The sequence below is a fragment of the Mustela putorius genome, unplaced genomic scaffold (assembly GCF_011764305.1).
Source record: "Mustela putorius furo isolate JIRA1106 unplaced genomic scaffold, ASM1176430v1.1 tig00000095_pilon_pilon_pilon, whole genome shotgun sequence".
Lineage (NCBI taxonomy): Eukaryota > Metazoa > Chordata > Mammalia > Carnivora > Mustelidae > Mustela > Mustela putorius.
The window spans coordinates 20,591,654-20,608,101 of record NW_025421280.1 but is presented as its reverse complement, the minus strand read 5'-3'; the positions used below and the strand labels follow the sequence as shown (position 1 = coordinate 20,608,101).

General features: G+C 43.3%; 1 long non-coding RNA gene across 1 annotated transcript; it reads left to right on the top strand.

Moving 5' to 3' along the window:
* The first annotated feature begins 6,998 nt into the window (after positions 1-6,998).
* LOC123394416 lies at positions 6,999-8,840 on the top strand. Its single transcript, XR_006609160.1, has 3 exons — positions 6,999-7,052; positions 7,531-7,621; positions 8,455-8,840. It is a non-coding gene; the product is annotated as an uncharacterized LOC123394416 (long non-coding RNA).
* Positions 8,841-16,448: the final 7,608 nt, after the last annotated feature.

The following is a 16,448-nucleotide window of genomic DNA, read 5'->3' as shown; positions in this document are numbered from 1 at the left end:
CAGCAGGCTAGTCCAAGGCTGTCAAGCCTGGCTGCACATTGGAATCATCTGTGAGGTTTTTATGACCTCCCAGTGCCAAGACCCAATTGCATCTAAATTAAATCAGTATCTCTAAAGATGGGCCATAGGCATCATTGTTTCCCAAAGTTCCACAGGTGATTCATCTACAGCCCAGGCTTCAAACTACTACTGGTCTGGGAGGAGAGGCCTGCATCAAACAGGATGTGGATGTGATATTCTTCACCCTGCGCTGGGGCCCAGAGACCTGAAATCCTGGGGGTGGAGTAAGCGGACCTCTGCTGCTATTGGAAGCCATGGGAACCTGTCTTCCACCTACCTGCACACCCACTCACCTGCCACACACACACGCCAGAGCACCTATTCCAGTGAAAGCCAGAAGGGTCAGTGATCCAGCCTCGGGGAAGAAGAGCATGCACCCTGGTTTAGAATCCTGCCCCTGTACCTCTTTAGCCATGTGGCCCTGACAACCCTTCTGGGTGTCAATTCCTCATCTGTGAAATGGGGTAATAGTACCTGCTTTGAAGGTTATTACAAGGAAGTCCCCAAGTCACAGGAAAAGCACCAGAGACTGGGCTGCTAAGCAGCCAAAGCCCAGACTCCCTCTGTCAACACAGGTGAGATCCCATTGATTGGCCGTCCAGTCCTATGCTTTTTCACTTGAAGACCTCAAAGTCCAGAGGGGAGAAATTTTCCCAGGATACACAACCAGCTAGAAACCAGTCTTCCTCCAGCCCAGCAGCTTCACATCAAAGCAGTCTTCCTTTGCCGGACTTTAGCTCTCCTCATCCAGAAGAAGTCCATACATGCTTTCTGGGGCTTCTAAAGAAGTCAGCTGGGGGTGCCTGGATGGCTTAGTCGGTTAAGTGTCTGCCTTCGGCTCAGGTCAGGATCCCAGGAATTGAGTCTCGTATTAGGCTCCCTGCTCAGTGGGGAACCTGCTTCTCCCTCTGCCTGCTGCTCTCTATCTCTCTCACTGATAGATAAAATCTTAAAAAAAAAAAAAAAAGTCAGCTGGGATTTTAGAGTCTTATTGGAGACCCCTGACTGACCTTGGGGTGGAGGGTGTTTTCAGCCAATCTGGCCATTTGGTCCCATTTTGGCCTGGGCCCAGGTTAGAAAGGAGAGTGGGCAGGACAGGGTTGGTTTTTCATAGAAGCCTTTTTTGTACTCTTAGCTTTGAAACCACTAAGCATGCACTGCTTAAGTAAAAATAAATTAAAAACTAAAACTATACTTGTCACCATACATTTTCCAAACTCATAGGATGTACAAACACGAAGAGTGAACCCTAATATAAACTATACAGGCTTTGGGAGGTGATGATACTTCACTATAGTTCACTGACTGTGACAAATGTACCACTTAGGAGGAGGATGTTGATAGTTGGGGAGGCTGAGGGGGCCAGGGGGGTTGGGGGATCTGTATACTTTCTGCTCAGGTTTGCTGTGAACCTAAAACTTCTCTAAAAATGGACAGAAATAAAACTGATAGATGTAGAGAATAGTACCCTTCCTACGGTGTCTGTGAGGATTATATGAGCTAGTGGACATAAAGGACTTAGCCTGACCCAGGTAATTGCTCAATATGAGTTGGCTTTTGTGTTTTTTTCTTTTTTTTTTTTTTTTTTTTTTTTTTTTAAAGATTTATTTATTGATTTGACAGAGAGAGATCACAAGTAGGCAGAGAGGCAGGAAGAGAGGCAGGCAGAGAGAGAGGAGGAAGCAGGCTCCCTGCCGAGCAGAGAGCCCGATGTGGGACTCGATCCCAGGACCCTGAGATCATGACCTGAGCTGAAGGCAGCGGCTTAACCCACTGAGCCAGCCAGGCGCCCTGTGTTTTTTTCTAAAGCTGTCTCTGTCCCGTGGTTTCCTCTCAGCTGCCACTCATGGGAGGGAGATGGCAGGAACAGATCTGTCCCACCCTTTATCTCAGGATGCTGAGGCACCAGAGGCTTTGTCACTAGCTCAGTCACAGGGTTCAACCGGTGATGCTACAGCCAGGCCTCTGGTGGCAGTTACTGACCTCTGTGCAGCTTGAGTTCTGTGCTAAGTCCAGGCAGGCACTGAGCACCTCCTTTGAGTAAGGTTCTAGGCTCAGACCCTCAAAGTGTTCTTTCAACAGTCCTATAAGGTAGGGGTGCTTGGGTGGCTTAGTGGATTAAAGCATCTGACTTCAGCTCAGGTCATGATCCCAGGGTCCTGGGATGGAGACCAGAAGCAGGCTGTCTGCTCAGTGGGGAGCCTGCTTCTTCTGGTCCCTCTGGTTACTGCTCTGCCTACTTACGCTCTCTCTGTGTCAAATAAATAAAATCTTGGGGGGAAAAAAACCAAAAAACTGTCCTACAAGGTAGGCAACACTGCTTCATTTTTTAAAAATATTTTATTTATTTGGGGGCATCTGGGTGGCTCATTGGGTTGGGCCTCTGCCTTCGGCTCAGGTCATGATCCCAGGGTCCTGGGATCGAGCCCCGTATCAGGCTCTCTGCTCAACGGGGAGCCTGCTTCCCTTCTTCTTTCTCTGCCTGCCTCTCTGCCTACTTGTGATGAATAAAATTATTTATTTATTTGATAGAGATCACAAGTAGGCAGAGAGGCAGGCAGAGAGAGAGAAGGGAAGCAGGCTCCCTGCTGAGCAGAGAGCCCAATGCCCTGGGACCCTGGGATCATGACCTGAGTCAAAGGCAGAGGCTTTAACCCACTGAGATACCCAGGTGCCCCAACATTGCTTCATTTTAACAGATGAGTAAGCTGTGGCTCAGAGAAGTTAACTAACTTGCCCAAGCCTGTTCAGCTATAAGGATGAAGTCTAGAGCTCCTGCTCTCTCCTCTATCAGGAAAGGAGGAGCAGGAGGTGAGCATTCAGCCAGCACCCAAGACTGCTTGGCCTGTGGTACATACCCCCTCATCCAGCAGCCTATTGAAGATGCCACCTTGGAGGACATCATCTTCTTCCCTGAGGGGCTTGGGTAGCCCCCTGGCCTCTACCAGGTTTATTGGGACCCCTGCCCTGGGGAAGGATGAGCAAACATCTCAGCACCTTTCCTTTGGGGTCTGGAGCAGGGAGCCTGGTTCCGCATCCTCCCTCCCGAGGCCTACCTTATTACCTAAAAAAGCAGTTCGTGGCTCCTTGTGTGATCCCTTTGCCTACCTCCTCTCCAGGTATGGGGAGATGGTAAAGATGAGCTATCCTTCAACATGGTAGCTGGGCATAGTCTGGGAAGGCTTCCTGCAAGTGGCAAGTGGCAAGTGGCAGGGGCAGGCTGCAAAGAGTGGAAAGAAGCAAGTGGAGAGAACCATGGGAAGAGTCCAAACTGCAATTTCCCTCCTCCTGCTTAGAACTGTAGGAACATCTCCCTCCTGATGGTCATTCATTTGCTCATTCTTTCATTCATTCTTGGAGTACCATGTGGCGGGCAGGAAACAGGGTCCTGCCTCACGTTCACAGCTCCTCGTGTTGAGAGCCACACAAACATCCATATGATGTGACAAAGGTTGCAGTGAGCATGTTTTGGGATCCCCAAAGGCTGCTTAAGAGAGTCAGAGCGTTCAGGACAGTTGATATACAGCTCTTTAAGGATGGAATCAGCGTCTCCTCAACCTCTGATATGCTTACGGAGAAAATAAATGCTTTTGTAGAAGCAAAAGTTGACCTTGCTCTCAAACAATATTGAGTATTCCATTGTGTTTGTAACCCTGCATCCAACTGTGGATACATTACTCTGGATCTCAACAGTTCTCAACTCTTCTCTGGTTTTTAAAATTATTCTTATTGTACTAAAGTACACACAACATTTAGTTTATCTTCTTAACCTTTTTTTTAAAGGTTTTATTTATTTGACAGAGAGATCGCAAGTAGGCAGAGAGACAGGCAGAGAGAGGGGGGCAGTAGGCTCCCAGCTGAGCAGAGAGCCCAACGTGAGGCTCAATCCCAGGACCCTGAGATCTTGACCTGAGCTGAAGGCAGAGGCTTAACCCACTGAGCCACCCAGGCACCCCGCTTCTTAATCTTTTTTAGTGTACAGTTCAGTGGCATTAAATGTATTGATAATGTGCAACCATAAGCACCATCCACAGTCTCCAGAACTCTTATTTTTTTTTAAACTGAAATTCTACACCCATTAACATTCACTTCCCATTCTCTGTTCTCCCCAGCCCCTGGCAACTACCATACTACTTTCTGTTCTATGAATTTGACTGCTTTAGATACTTCATAAAACTGGAATCATAAAATATTAGTCCTCCAAATGACTGTTCTTCCAAATGACCTCCCTGTTGTAGCATGTGACAGGATTTCCTTCCTTTTAGAGGCTGAATAATATTCCATTGTGTATATATATCACATTTCATTTATCCATTTATCCATTACTGGACAGGTAGGTTCCTTCCACATTTTAGCTGTTGCAAATAATGCTGCTAGGAATATGGGTATACAAATATATCTTAGAGGGGCTCCTGGGTAGCTCAGTCCATTAAGCATCTGACTCTTGGTTTCTGCTCAGGTCATGATCTCAGGATTGTGAGGTCGAGCCCTACAATAGATTCTGCGCTCAGTGTGGGGTCTGCTTGAGATTCTCTCTCCCTTTCCTTTTCCCCCTCCAGCTCATACTCTTTCCCTCTCTTTAGTAAATCTTTAAAAATAAACTTGGGGCACCTGGGTGGCTCAGTCGGTTAAGTGGCTGCCTTCAGCTCAGGTCATGATCCCAGAGTCCTGGGATAGAGCCCCACATCAGGATCCCTGCTCCATGGGGACCCTGCTTCTCCCTCTCCCTCAGCCTGCTGCTCTGTCTACTTGTGCTCTTTCTGTATCTCTCTGTCGAATAAATAAATAAAAATATTTAATAAATAAATAAATAAATCTCTTTTTGAGACTCTGCTTTTAATTTTGGGGGGTCCATACTTAGGAGTGGAATTGCTAGATTATATGGTAATTCTATTTTTAATCTTTTGAAGAACCATCGTACAGTTTCCACAGTGGCTGTAACATTTTACATTCCCACCAACAGTGCAGAAAGTTCAGAAGGGTTCCAATTTCTCCATGCCCTTGCCAATACTTGTTATTTCTGTTTATTTCATTGCTGATGTATAGAAATGCAACTGATTTTGTATACCTTGTATCCTTCTACTTTGCTGAATTCATTTATTCTGTTTTTGTGTGTGAAATTTTTAGAGGTTTCTGCATGTAAAATCCTATTATCTTCCAACAGGGATTATTTTGCTTCTTCCTTTCTGATAGGGATGCTTCTAATTTCTTTTTCTTGCCTAATTGCTCCATCTAGAAATTCCAGTACTCTGTTGAATAGAAGTGGCAAAAGGGGGGCACCTGGGTGGCTCAGTGGTTAAAGCCTCTGCTTTCGGCTCAGGTCATGATTTCAGGGTCTTGGGATAGAGCCCCGCATAGGGCTCTCTGCTCAGCAGGGAGTCTGCCTCCTCTTCCTCTCTCTCTCTCTGCCTGCCTCTCTGCCTACTTGTGATCTGTCTATCAAATAAATAAATAAATAAATAATCTTTAAAAAAAAAAGTGGAGGGTGGGATTATGGACATTGGGGAGGGTATGTGCTTTGGTGAGTGCTGTGAAGTATGTAATCCTGGTGATTCACAGACCTGTACCCCTGGGGATAAAAATATATGTTTATAAAAAAAAAATGGCAAAAGGGGGCATTGTTACCTTGTTCCTGATGTTAGAGGAAAAGCTTTTGGATTTTCATTGTGATTTCTGCTGCAGTTTTTTTTTTGTTTGTTTGTTTGCTTATTTGTTTGCTTTTTGCTGTGGGCTTTTTATATATGTCTCTTACATTTTGAAGTAGTTTCCTTCTATTACTAGTTTTTTAGTGACTTTAACATGAAAAGGTGTTGAATTTTGTCAATTTTTTTCCTGGATCAGTTGAGATTATGTGGATTTCCTTCCCTTCAGTTTGTTAATGTAGTATATTACTGTATTACCCTGATTGATTGCAGTACGATGAACTATTCTTGTATTCCAGGAATAAATCACAATTGGATGTAGTGTATATTCCTTTAATATGCTGCTGAATTGGGTTTGCTAATATTTTGTTGAGGATTTTTGCATCAGTGTTCATAAGGATTATTGGTCCAAAATTTCCTAGTATTGTCTTTATCTGGCTTTGGTATCAGGGTAATGTTCACCTCATAAGTTAGCAAGGGTTCCTTCCTTTCCATTTATTTGGAAAAGTTTGAGAAGGATTGGTATTTGTACTTCAAATGTTGGGTAGAATTCACCAGTGATGCTATTAAGTTCAGGGCTTTTATTTGTTGGGAGATTTTAGATTACTAATTCAATCTCTTTACCAGCTATGGGTCTACTCAAAATTTCTATTTCTTCATGACTTAGTCCCTGTAGGTTTTGTGTTTCTAGGAATTTGCCCATTTCATGTAACTTATCTAACTTGTTGGCATACAATTGTTCACAGTAATCTCATAATCTTTTTCTTTTCTGAGGATCATTAGTAATGTCCCCACTTCCATTTTTTAATTTTAACAATTTGAATCAGATTTTGTAACCTTTTATTCTTGGCTAGTCTAGCTAAAGGTTTGTTGACTTCATTGATCTTTTCAAAGGAACAACTTTTGGTTTCATGAATTTTCTCCAGTTTTTTGTTCTTTATTTTACTTGTCTTATAGGTCCTTATCTTGCTATGGAATCTCTCCCCCAGAAAACTGCCATATACCTCGAAATCTACATACATAGTCAGGGTCTTCACAGATCCCTGAAATCCAGGGCTCACCACTTACAAATTTTGATGCCAAAGAGTTTGACATTCTCGGTGATTCCTGACAGATTAAACTGGGTAGAGAGCAAGCCAAGGGCAAAGGACTGGGGCTGACACTGATGACTCTCCAGTGCTGAATCAGTGAGAGCCTTGAACTTTATTATGGTGGTTTGGGTTGGGTCCTAGCAACTGCATTTCTAACAAGCTCTCAAGGAAGGCCAGAGCTGTTTGTTCTGGTTCCTGCTTTGAGCAACGAGACTCAAAACAACCATACCTTTTCTAGCTCTGCTTCTCTGCCTCTCAGGTGAGCTCCCCTCTCCACGAAAGACATCTCTGGGTAGGCAGGTGTCACCCTGACTCCTCCCTTTCCATGACCCCCACTTTCAGTTAGCAAGACCTAGCCATGTTGTTTCCTAAACAGCTCTGACTCCATTTGTCCATTTGTGCCCTCCCCTCCAGTTTAGGCCAGAGACATCTCCTGCTCAGGCCACCATAGAGTTCTCACTCCCCCTGGTATGATCCCCTAACCTCCACTCTAAGTGCAATTTAAATTGAAAGTTGTCTTGGACTTTCAGTTGTGGCTTACAAGGGCTTTTGTGACCCTAGCCTTGTTCACAACTCCTGTCTTGTTTCTATCTTACTCACGCTGTTCCCACCTCCTTAGCCTTTGCCTCTTCTGTTTCCCCTGCTGGGAATTCTTCCCTGTCTTTCACTCAACTCTCACTCCTTCTCCTTCTCCTGACCTGGCCTGCCCTGTGTCCCCTCCCCTTCTTTTACCCCAGTCTAGGTTGGGAGTCTGCCTGGTCATTCTCACCCCATTTGGGCCATTGTGATGATATTTAAAAACGCTGAAACTCCTTCAAGCCAAAAAAGGTACTGATTGTAAGAAGAGAAGGGGGTATTTTTTGGACTCCTCAGGCAGGAGCTCAGTGCTTCCTTTCCTCCCCCTCTTCTGAGGCCCTCAGCCCAGTTCCCTTTGACTGGCTGCTTCGTAGCTGTTTGTATCACCAAAACTTGACTGCAGACTCTGAGTATAGAGCTCCATTGGCCCATCTGTAATTGGGTTTTCTCCCTGGGCCAATCAGCTACTCCTGGAGAACTGAGACACATAACATAAACATAATCTTTAGACCTCACTCCTGAGGGGGTGGGGAGTTTGGGAAAAGGGAGTATTGGCTAAGTAGTCCCCAAAGTGTCTCCTGCAATGCCAATGGTATTTAACATGTGCTTCCCTCTCGGAGTGGTCTAACTGCCTGCTACTGGTCTCCCTCCTCCAGTGGACAGAAGCCCTTAGGACAGAGGCCAAGTTGTAGAACTGTCCTCAGGGTTGAAACAGAACAGTACCAATAAATATTTGTGGGTGACAAGAAAGCCCAGAGAAAGGATGAGATGAGATGAGATGTGGATCAGGCATTCAAGCAGAGTGAGTTTACTAACTGGGAGTAGAGGTTTCGCAAGAGGCATGGTGGCCCTGTGGCCTGAATTGGTCCAGCCACACATTACTGAGCACTGAATGATTAACAGCACTTTGGGTGACTGCTATGGGAGCAGGGTAAGGCCTGGAAAGGGGCAAGGAGTAGCCAGAGGGGAGATTAGATTCCTAGAGTGTCTGTACCAAGTACTTCCTCCTCTGAACCCCCACTGAAAGTTTGCTGTCACAGGAATTGGCTGTATTACAATTATGTTTGTGTGTCTGTTTCCCCCAGGAGCCTCAGGAACTGTGTGTTTTTCATCTCTGTATAACAAATCTCCAGGGTTATTTCAATGTAACTGAATACCCTTACGGCAAATGGAGACCCCTAATATTCTGTCCAATACATGTTTATGGAACCTGATACTGTACTAGGCTTTGGGACTACTGGGATGGACCAACCTGGTCCCATCTGGAGGTGTCAGATATAATTTCCAATAAGAACGAAATAGGAATTACAGAATAATTGTAAAAATACAGCTGAGTCTGGGAATCCCAGCCAATCTCTTGTTGAGGTAAGTAAGAGCCTCTAATCTTCTCTAGAAAAAGATAGTGGGATTGACTTTATAATGAAGAGGTTAGCCTAATTTTTTTTTGAAGTAAATAAACCTGCACATTCATTTAGCACTTTGAAAGAATGTTTATAGCCATTTTCTTTTCTTTTTTTTTAGATTTTATTATTTATTTGACAGACAGAGATCACAAGGAGGCAGAGAGGCAGACAGAGAGAGAGGAGGAAGCAGGCTCCCTGCCGAGCAGAGAGCCCGATGTGGGGCTCGATTCCAGGACCCTGAGATCATGACCTGAGCTGAAGGCAGTGGCTTAACCCACTGAGCCACCCAGACGCCCCTGTTTAGCCATTTTCTTGTTTCTTTCTCACCATTGCAAGCATGTTACTCCCATTTTACAGATGAAGAACTCATTTCAGAGAGGTTAAGTGATTTGCCCAAATTCACACACCCTGTGGGAACAATTGGTTCCTCCCTGCCCCATCCTTGAGGAAGAGCCCCACCCTCCACCTCCTGCAGCTTGGAGGGAGTTACAGTTTCTTCCAGAGAATGTCAAGTTCTCTCCAGACCTTTAAGCTTCCTCCCCCTCTCAGAAAAAGAGCTATTGAATACCCATGGTACTGAAAGCATCATGCCTTCTCCCTTATAAATAAAGAATCTACTCTCAGAAAAAGACCAGTGCTAAGTCACTTACCCCCCAACCCCGAAGCGAATAAATTCTCTTACTTTCTCGTTTTTAAAAATATTTATTTATTTATATTTGAGTTCTTGGAACCGGGTTCAATTTCTGACTCCACCAGTTACTGGCTGTGAGATCTCATACAATTCAAACTCTCTGAGCTTCAGTTTCTTTCTTTTTTAAAAGTGGAGGTAAAATTCACCTAACATAAAATTAAACACTTTAAGTGAACAGTTCGATATCATTTAGAACATTCACAGCGTTATACAATCACCACTTCTATTTACTTTCGAAATATTTTCATCACCCCAAAATAAAACCCTGTACCCATTAAGCAGTTACTCTCCATTCTACTCACTGCCCCCCACTTCAACCCCACCCCACCCCCAAGTCCTAGCAACTATCAGTGTGTTTTCTGTCTCTACAAATTTACCTATTCTGGATATTTCATATAAATAAAATTTACAATATGTGAACTTTGGTATCTAGATTAGTTTACTTAGCATATTTTCAATATGATATTATATGTTGTAGCATGTAGCAGAACCTCTTTCCTCTTGTGGCTAAATTATATTCCATTGTATGGACATACTACTTTTGTTTACCCATTCATCTGCAGATAAACAGTTGGGTTGTTTCTACCTTTTGGATACTGTGAATAATATTGCAAGGAACAGTGGCATACAAGTATATGTTTAAGTCCCTGTTCTCAGTTCTTTGGGATATGTACCAAGTGATGAAATTGTTGGGTTATATCATAATTCTATGCTTAGCTTTCTAAGGAACTGCCAAAGAGTTTTCCACAGTGATTACACCATTTGACATTGCTATCACCAACATACAAGTGTTCCAATTTCTCTACATCCTCACTAACACTTGTTATTTTCTGTTTTCTTTTTACATTATTTTATAATATGGGTATGAAGTGTTATCTCTTTGTGGTTTTTATTTGCATTTCCCTAATGATTAGTGATTTTAAGCATCTTTTCATATCCTTACTAGCAATTTTATATCTTTTTTAGAGAAATGTCTGTTCAAATCCTTTGCCATTTTTGAATCTGGTTACTTGTCTTTTGTTGTTGTTGAATTGTAGGAGTTCTTTTTATATTCTGGATATCAATCCTTTATCAGATATATGATTTGAAATGTTTTTCCACCCCATGGTTTGTGTTTTTCACTCTATTGATGGTGTCTTTTGATACATACTGGTATTTGACTTTCAAGAAGCCAAATTTGTCTATTTTTCTTTTGTTGCTTATGCCTTTGTTGTCATATCCAAGAAATAGTTGCCAAATTTAATGTCATAAAGCTATTGTCCTATGTTTTAAAATAATGTTATAGCTTTTTAAGAGTTTTTATAGGGGCATCTGGATGGCTCAGTCGTTAAGCGTCTGCCTTCGGCTCAGGTCATGATCCCAGGGTCCTGGGATTGAGCCCATGTCGGAAGCCCTGCTTGGTGGGAAGCCTGCTCCCCTGCTCTCTGCAGCAGCATATTGTCCTCATCTGTGAAATGGGAAAAGAATAGATGACTTTTCAAGGTTATGTTCCTGCTCTCACTGTCTCTCTCTCTCTGTCACATAAATAAATAAAATCTTTTTTTTTAAAGAGTTTTTATAGCTTTAGGTTTTACATTTAGGTATTTGATCATTTTGAGTTAACTTTTTCGTATGGTGTAAGGTAAGGGTCCAATTTCCCTCTTGCATGTAGATATCCAGTTTTCCCAGCACCGTTTGTTGAAAAGACTCTCCTTTCCCCCACTAAATGGTTTTGGCATCCTTTTAGAAAATCATTTGACCATGTAATGTAAGGGTTTATTTCTGGATTCTATGCTATTCCATTGGTCTACATGCCTGTCTTTATGCCAGTACCATACTGTTTTGGTTCCTGTAGCTTTGCAGTAAGTCTTCAGGATGATCTTCAGCTTTGCTCTTTTTCAAGATTGTTTTGGCCCTTTGGGGTCCTGTGAGACTCCACATGAATTTTAGGATGGATTTTTCTATTTCTGCGAAAAACAAAAACAGAAACAAAACCATTGCAATTTGATAGGGATTGCATGAAATGTGTAGATTGCTTTAGGTGGCATTCACATTTTAACATTCTTAGGTCTTCAGTTCACAAACACGGAATGTCTCTCCATTTCTTTTCTTTTCTTTTTTTTTTTTAAGATTTTTAATTTATTTGACAGGCAGAGATCACAATTAGGCAGAGAGGAAGGGAAGCAGGCTCCCTGCTCAGCAGGGAGCCTGAGGCGGGGCTTGATCCCAGGACCCTGGGAACTGAAGGCAGAGGCTTTAACCCACTGAGACACTCAGGCGCCTCTCTCCATTTATTTGTATCTTCTTTAATTTTTTTTTTAAGATTTTATTTATTTATTTAATTGAGAGAGAGAGAGAGTGAGAGACAGCATGAGAGGGAAGAAGTTCAGAGAGAGAAGCAGACTCCCTGCAGAATAGGGAGCCCGATTTGGGATTCCATCCCAGGACTCCAGGATCATGACCCGAGCCTAAGGCAGTCACTTAACCAACTGAGCCACCCAGGCACCCCTTTTCTTTAATTTCATATACCAATGTTTTATAGTTTTCAGAGTGCAAATGTTTTGTCTTCAGTTTATTACTTAGTATTTTATTCTTTTTGATGCTAATGTAAATGGAATTGTGTTCTTAGTTTCCTTTCCAGGTTGTTCAGTGTTCATGTACAGAAATGTTACTGATTTTCATATGCTGGTTCTGTATCCTGCAACTTTGCTGAATATTTATTAAGTCCTTTTCTGGGGGTGCAGAATCTTTAGCATTTTCTACGTATAAGATCATAGCATGTGGGGCGCCTGGGTGGCTCAGTGGGTTAAGCTGCTGCCTTTGGCTCAGGTCATGATCTCAGGTCCCTGGGATCGAGTCCCGCATGGGGCTCTCTGCTCAGCGGGGAGCCTGCTTCCCTCTCTCTCTCTCTGCCTGCCTCTCTGCCTACTTGTGATCTCTCTCTGTCAAATAAATAAATAAAATCTTTAAAAAAAAAAAAAAAAAAAAAAAAAAAAAAAAAAAAGATCATAGCATGTGTGAATAGAGAATTTTACTTCTTCTTTTCTAATTTGGATGCCTTTTATTTCCATTTCTTGCCCACTTAGGGCCTGGTTAGGGCCGCCAGTACTGTGTTGAAAAGAAGTGGTGAGAGTGGACAGCCTTGTCTTGTTCCTGATCTTAGAAGGAAAGGTTTTAGTTTTTCCAACATTGACTATATGATGTTAGCTGTGGGCTTTCCAAATAAGGCCTTTACTATGTTGAGGTTTTGGTTTTTCGGTGTGTGTGTGTGGTTGTTTTTTTTGTTTTGTTTTTTTTTAAATCATGAAAGGGCCAATTTGGATGCTTTTCATCTTTTTCTCTCCTAATTGCTCTGGTTAGAACTTCCTGTACAATAGCAGTGGTGAAAGAGACATCCTGATCTTGTTCCTGGTCTGGAGGAGAAAGCATTCAGAGTTTTCAGTACTTCACCTTTGAGTATGACATTAGCTGTAGTTTTTTTTTTTTTTTTTTTTTTTTTGTTTTTTTTTTTTTTTAAGATTTTACTTAGAGAGGGAACACAACAGGGGGAGTGGGAGTGGGAGAAGCAGGCTTCCCAATGAATGGTGGGGGAGGGTGGAGCTTGGGTCTCCATCCCAGGAGCCTGCCAAGGAGACCAGAGCAGAAGGCAGATGCTTAAGGAATGCACCACCCAGGTGCCCCTAGCTGTGGTTTTCTTGTAAGTGCCCTTTCTCATGTTAAGGAAGTTCCTTTCTTTCCTAGTTTTCTGAGTGTTTTTATTGTGAAAAGGAACCCTGCCTCTGGGAGTATCCAGAGATAGTGAAGTTACTGAAGTCCAGAGTCCCTCACATTTTCCACTCAGTCCTGACCCAGGACAGTTTACATGGAACCTCAGCCACCAAGGCTTTGGCTCTAAAGTGATCTGGGAGTGGCCACTGACAGAACTATTGGGAGTTATACTGAGAGGCCAGGAAAGACCCATTGCAACCTATAGAGCAAACTCTGAAGTCCAGCTAGAATGACTTCTTTTATTTTTATTTTCTTAAAATCATTATTTATTTATTTTAGAGAGAGGGGGAGAGCACAAGGGGGAGGGGCAGAGGGAGGGCGAGAGAGAAAACCTCAAGCAGATTCTCTGGTGACCCTTTAGCCTGATGCAGGGTTCAACCCCATGGCCCCGAGATCATGACCTGAGCCCAAATCAAGAGTCGGATACTCAACTGACTGACCCACACAGGCGCCCTTCTTAGTTTTACTTTTTAAAGTTTCTATTTTTTAAAAGATTTTATTTATTTATTTGACAGAAAGAGATCACAAGTAGGCAGAGAGGCAGGCAGAGAGAAAGAGAAGGAAGCAGGCTCCCTGCTGAGCAGAGAGCCCGATGCGGGGCTCGATTCCAGAACTCTGAGATCATGACCTGAGCCGAAGGCAGAGGCTTAACCTACTGAGCCACCCAGGCACCCCTAAAGTTTCTGTTTTAATCACCTGGTGCTAATCCTGATGAGTACACTCCTTAATCTCTACCACTGCTTTCACCCGTCCACCAACCAACCTCCCCTCTGGTACCCATCAGTTCGTTCTCTAGAGTTAACAAGGTAGGATGACTTCTTTCTTATCTTTCTATAGCTCTGATTTTCCCCACGCTATTCTGCTATCCAAGGCCTTACCCTTAAAGTTCTTCTTTGGCAAGTCTTCCATTGCATTACACCCCCACCTGGTGCAAGGGAGGTCTTTCCTTCCCCTTTATTTTCCTATGGCCCATAATATGGAGAAATGACCTTATTCTGTAGAGTATCATAATTCAGGTAAGCTCTACCCAGAAGTTCCAAGGGACCCTCCATCCCTCCCCTTTCATCTCCAGGGCCTCACAGACCTGCTTCAAGGATGGGTCCAACACATACTTGTATTTGGTAAGCATATTTATTGAGCTTTCCTGTACCTCTTTTAGGTCTTGGGGATCTTGGTAAGATTGACGAAGTTCCTCATTTCATGGACCTCACAGTCTAATTAGGGGAGAGAGATGATAAACCAATGAAGAAAAATATCTGCACTAAATTCTCTGCAGATTGAGGGGTGCCTGGGCGGCTCGGTGGGTTGAGCCTCTGCCTTTGGCTCAGGTCATGATCTCGTGGTCCTGGGATCAAGCCCCGCATCAGGCTCTCTGCTCGGCGGGGAGCCTGCTTCCCCCTCTCTCTCTGTCTGCCTCTCTGCCCACTTGTGATCTCTCTCTCTGTCAAATGGATAAATAAAATCTTTTAAATAGATAAATAAATAAATAAGTAAATTCTCTGCAGATTGAGAAAATAGGGTGGTGTAATGGTGACAGGGCAACTACTTAGACTGGGTATGTAGTCGTGGAGGGCTTCTCTGAGGAAGCTGATGAAGACGATGGAACTGAATGGGATTCTTCTTTTTTTTTAAGATTTTATTTATTTATTTGACAGACAGAGATCACAAGTAGGCAGAGAGGCAGGGAGAGTTGTGGGGGGCCGACTTCCTGCTGAGCAGAGAGCCCGATGTGGGGCGCGATCCCAGGACCCTGGGATCATGACCTGAGCCAAAGGCAGAGGCTTAACCCACTGAACCACCCAGGTGCTCCAGGATTATTCTTTTTTAAAAGCAACTGTTCATGACAGCAAATGTACATGGTCATTTGTCAGGTTCAGTAATCTGGGCAGCTTCCCTAGGACAGTTGATCAACAGCATCTTTCACGCCCTTTCCAGGGCCAGCCCTTAAAGTGATCCCTCAACACCATGCAATCTGGGAGCAGAGTTACAGGCCACTCTTCTACTCTCCAACCAACCAACCAACCTCCCCTCCAGAATCTGGAGTTCTCACTACACAGCATGCTGACCCTGAGTTCTGGTCCTTCTGCCTAGAATTCTCCTTCCCTGAACCTTCACAAGCCTGTTGGCATTCAGGTGTCAGCTTACCTCATTAGGTTCTTATCCAATTCCTCCCCATTCCTGACTGCCTTTTTGATACAGGTGTCTCTTTTATGTTCTTTTCAGCACTCTTAGAATTTGAAATCCTCTTGTACTGCTTGTCTCTCCTGTTTAGAAGGTAAGCTACTTCAAGGTAGAGACGTGATTTCTCTTGTTCAGTACTGTGCTCCCCAGGGCCTAGATCAGCCTCTGAAATACAGTTTGGGGACAATAAATATCTGCTGAATGAACATCCACATGGAACAGTATTTTATTAGTTAACACTTGACTAATGAGAACCCTCCAAGTTCAATTTTAAGCATAGTTCTTCATTCATTTTAGTGTGTGGTTCTAAGAGGGGACTCTGGACCTGGATGTTCTGTACTCAAAGCCACGCCTTCTTCTTACTTCTCAGTTTCAGTTTTTCCAACTTTGAAGGGATGCTAATTCTATATATCTCACAATGTCAATATAAGGATTAAATGAGTTAATACCTGTAAAATGCTTACCGTTCTGCTTGGCATATCTTATTACTATTCCTCAGCACCCAGCACAGTGCCTTGTACTCAATAAAGAACTGCCAAACATGGAATTTTATAGTATAGCAATTTTGCCTGGCTTTCAGTAGCCACTGGGGTGGATTTCTTTAGATGGGGCACCTGCGTGGCTCAGTCAGTTAAGTGTCTGCTTCCAGCTCAGGTCATGATCATGGAGGCCTAGGAATGAGCCCCTGCTTCTTCCTCTCCCTCTGCTCCTCTGCTCCTGTTCTCTTGCTGGTTCTCTATCTCAAATAAATAAAATCTTTTACAAAATAGAAAAAATTATAATCTAGTATGAAGGAAGAGATTATAATCTAGTATGAAGGAAGTGGTGTGTGAGTAGAAAGTTTAAAAAAAATCCCAAGAATAAGATGGCTACTGAAGAAAGAAATACAATTATCTGCCACTTTGGAACCTGGTTAAGAGTGATCATGGCTTCTGGGATCTTTGGCATCCAGAAGTGAGGATGGGATGGAAGTTTGGTTGGTGGAGGAAGGATTAAGTTGGCTTCTATGGAATGTGGAGGTGGTGAAACAGTGGAAAGTAAGAGGGTGTTTTTCCCA